This window comes from Girardinichthys multiradiatus, chromosome 23 (genome assembly GCF_021462225.1).
Source record: "Girardinichthys multiradiatus isolate DD_20200921_A chromosome 23, DD_fGirMul_XY1, whole genome shotgun sequence".
Taxonomy (NCBI): Eukaryota; Metazoa; Chordata; class Actinopteri; order Cyprinodontiformes; family Goodeidae; genus Girardinichthys; species Girardinichthys multiradiatus.
Window position 1 is genome coordinate 25815488 of NC_061815.1, and position 4331 is coordinate 25819818.

Here is a 4331-nt window from a genome sequence, read left to right on the forward strand (position 1 = left end):
GTGTCTATGATTTAAATTCAAAGTTACAGATAACAGAAAATAAAAGAGTTTTATTAAGTTTGGGGTTGACATGATATTTCATGATAAAACAAAAGATACTTTAAATAAAGAATGAAGAAATGTAATTTCTCATTTTAGTTCCCAAGTCCTTAAATGCAGGTTGACCTCAGGTGCTGCAGTTTCCATCAAAAAAGTATTTAGCCCAAAGCCAATGTTCTATAAGCTTAGTCTCTGCCTTAGGCTACACAGTTGTGTGCAAAGTTGTACAGTTGTTACCCACAAGATTGTTTAAAAAAAATGTGATGCTTTGTTAGTTCTTTGGTCAAAATGCAGTTCCTAAACACTTTTTTTTTTAAATATGTTGGGAACAGAATGACTAAAGCAGAAAACAATGTTAATATCTGAACTATGTTTTCAAAGAATGGATTCTGTTTAAAATGTAAACAGAATGTTATGACTTTTTGACCTGATGCCAGATTAATACAAGAAGTATGCAATCAGCTGGGAAAGCACAAATCAGGTATGACATAAATAAAAGTCAAGGGCACTATTAAAGCCAAGAGGCCAATACTAACCAGGTGGACAAGCAATGCAAGCCAGAAAGGCAGTGTGGATGGCACTAATGGAAACATTTTGGAGGTTGACCAGAGGAAGACATGATACGCAAAGACCCCACGGTCTCATGAGAAATCAAATCAAAATGGCCACTGTGTCTGGCCTGAGTTTTCTGTTACAAGCTACAATAATCAAAAACACAATGCATTAAGAAAGCCAGTAGGAGAAAACTGGATAAAAGAATCACAAATGATTTTAAGTTTAATAAAAACAAAGGAACAGACTGAAAAACAAACAAGAGGAAACATGAAAACATGTAAAATAATTTTCTTAGTTTTATGATCAATTCCTTGAGGTTAAAGTTATTGCCATAATGATCAAAATCATTATTCTGATTGCCCTGCTCTATAACTTGTAAGGTTGGCTTCCTTGTCACAAACCTATAAAGCTTTTCCAAACTTAAAACTTGGTAAGGTTCCATCTACTGTATTTAAAAGTACTTTATTCTATTACCCGTAAGTAAATTCAAACATAAATAAATAGTGTGTTGCTAAAGTGTGCATTCCTCCTGAATACATTTTACCATGTTTCAACTACCAACTTTAATGTATTTTGGGTTAGGGTATTAGCTAAACACAAAGTAGCACTTAACTGGTGAAAAAGAGAAAAAAATAATTATATACATGGCTTACAAAAGATTTTACAAAAAAAAAAATCTAAAAGGGGTGTGAAATGTTTGTATTCAGCCACCTGTGCCTTTATTTAGCAGAAATACCTTTTCCAGCAGTTGCACATCGCTCATTCTTTTTGCAAAATAACCCAAGCTTGGTCAGATTGGAAGGAGAGTGTCTGAACAGCAATTTTTCCAAGTCTTTCAAGAGATTCTATTGTTGCTGAATGTTTAGGGCTGTTGTCCACCTGGAAAGAAAAAGTCTTACACTGTACTTGACTCCATCCATCGGGGCTGGGAACAGGAACTCTGTGGAGGACAGTCGAGTTTAGCAGGGGAAGACAAGAAGCCGTGCAGAGCATAGAATGTGCGGAGGTAATAGAGAGTGCTTACGATGCTGGTCAGAGAGGAAGGCTGGGAGGTCATAGATGTGGGGGTTTGTTCCAGGGAGGTTTACTCTGGGGAGTCCAGGTCGGAAAGTCCGTGGGCATTGTCGGAGAGCGGGCAGGCTGGCGCACATAGGAACTGCAGAGTAACTGCTGGGCTTGGTTTGTCTGATGGGTTATGTTCCTCGAGGAATGGAGATGGCTTCCAGATTAGACCGCTTGCAGGACCTGGAGGTTGCAGCAGAGGTTAACTTTAGACAGACTGAACAGAGGTTAACAGGTCACTAGACAAGTTTCTTAATTCTTCAGAAACAAAGATGGCTCGCAGGCTTGAGGTTACCACTCATGTGGGATCATCAGGCGATGAATGCATGTCCTGCAGCTCCTTATAAGCGCCTCAGACTGGATTGCTCCCAGGTGTGCGGTATTAAGCCACTCATCACTCATCAGTGGTTCTCCTCGTGACAGACAGACTCAGACAAACACATAACAAACCCCACATTGTGACAGCTTTCCTGTCCCCTTTGAAGAAAAGTATCTCCTCATTATGATGCTGTCATCACCAATATAGATTTTGGTTGCAAATATATTTCTACCAGGTGTAAGTACAAATGCCCATAGAGGATAAGCCCAGTTGAAGTCCTCCCCAATGATGCACTCATCACAAGATGAAAATGTTTTATCTCACCACAAAAAAACCATTAGTGCTGTAACAAAAGGCTTTCTGAAGTATTGGAAGTATGATCACTTATCAGAAACTTGACAGATGCGTTGCGTGTGACAAAAAAAAAAAAAACTGAAGTAGGCCTGTGGAGTAGGTGATATACAGACACATAATGTTTCCCTTTTAAAAGTAGAAACATGACACAATAATGTGGTGCAATCAAAATATATTGTTTGTTTGAAAGGATTTCTGTCTATCTATACATAACCAAAAGATATGTATTGTCAGTATATATGCCCCAAATGTTGATGACCCCCCATTTTTTCATTCTTTTGTTTCTGCACACTTGGATTGCTCACTTCTTCTTGGGGGCTATCTCAACTTTATTTATTTATTTATTAAATATTTAAAAAAAGAGTGGACTTCATATTTGGAATTCAATGATATCCCAGGGACATCAACATCTGTTCTCTGGGAGGCTGGGAAAGCAGTGATGAGAGGTAAAATAATCTCATTCTCATCACAAAAGAAGAAAAAAGAAAACAAACGTATACAGGAATTAGAAGAAATCATTAAACTGTTAGATGCTTCCCAGGAAGAGGAAAAGTTGGGCAAACTGCGTAAAGCCAAACTAGAATTAAATGAAATCATTGACAAAAAAACCCAATTCTTTGTACAAAGACTTCGTATACAAAACTTTCAACATAGCAATAAATCAGGTAGCTTTTTAGCTAACCAAATAAAAAGAAAGAAAGAAAGAAAGAGAAAGAAAGAACAACGATATTTGCTGTAAAAGACTCAACAGGGAATACAGTTTATGATCCTGAAAGAATAAACACCACTTTCAGAGACCCGTCAGATAATGACATTGAGCAATTTCTGGATAAAGTAACAATTCCTAAACTATCAGGTAATCAAGTGATGGCCCTGGATGTACCACTGACTTCAGCAGAAATCCAAGAAGCTCTAGAAAGTATGCCCAATAAAAAGGCTCCAGGCCCAGATGGATTCCCAACAGTTTTACAAATAATTCTGGAATATTTTGGCCCCAATATTCCAAAGAATGGTGCAGGAAACCGAAACAAATGGCAGACGTCCGCCAAATATAAATTCTGCCAACATCACTCTCTTGTTAAAACCAGGATAAGACCCAGTACTTCCTACCAGCTACCGACCCATATCCCTTATTAACGTCAATCTCAAAATAATCTGTAAAGCCCTCGCAAAAAGACTAGAAAAGGTTAATCCTCTCATAATACATCCTGACCAAACTGGATTTATTAAAGGTAGGCATTCATCCACTAATTCACGCAGATTACTTAATTTAATAGATTATTCCTACAGTAAAAATATTGAGACCAATATATTATCTCTAGATGCAGAAAAAGCATTTGATAGAGTTACCTGGAAATTCTTGTTTGCAACTTTGACTAAATTTGGTTTTGGAAGCTCTTTCATAAACTGGATAAAAATATTATACAGTTCCCCAGCGGCATTATCAGAACAAATAACCAAACATTTTCCCGCTTCTGTCTTCAGAGGGGCACCAGGCAGGGATGCCCACTTTTGCCCTCATTATTTTCTATTTTTATTGAACCACTAGCAGCAGCAATCAGACAAACTAAAGATATTAAAGGCATAAAATGCAGGAATATTGAACATAAAATATGTCTTAATGCAGATGATGTATTACTCTTTCTCCAGCATTCACAAACCTCTGTCGCTCAGGTGATTGGATTGATAAATTCTTTCTCAAGAATTTCAGACGATTCTATAAATTGGTTAAAATCGACAGTTCTTCCAATTAATTGTTCTTTCAACAATTTTCCTAATATACAACTACAATCAGGGAATATTACATATTTGGGCATTAATGTGTCTCCTAGATTGGCAGATTTAACAAAACTAAACCACATCCCGCTCTTAAAAAAAGTGGAAGATGATCTCGCTAGATGGAAATCTCTACCCATATCACTCATGGGCAGGGTTGCTTCAATAAAAATTATGGTCTTGCCAAAAATCAATTACTTATTCTCAATGATTCCGAATAAACTGT

General features: G+C 37.2%; 1 long non-coding RNA gene across 1 annotated transcript; it reads right to left on the minus strand.

The window, feature by feature from the left end:
• Positions 1–1421: 1421 nt before the first annotated feature.
• On the minus strand, positions 1422–1946 carry LOC124861007. The gene is made up of 2 exons (XR_007036541.1): positions 1619–1946; positions 1422–1534 (listed from the first exon to the last, which is right to left on the minus strand). It is a non-coding gene; the product is annotated as an uncharacterized LOC124861007 (long non-coding RNA).
• Between the last annotated feature and the right edge of the window lie 2385 nt (positions 1947–4331).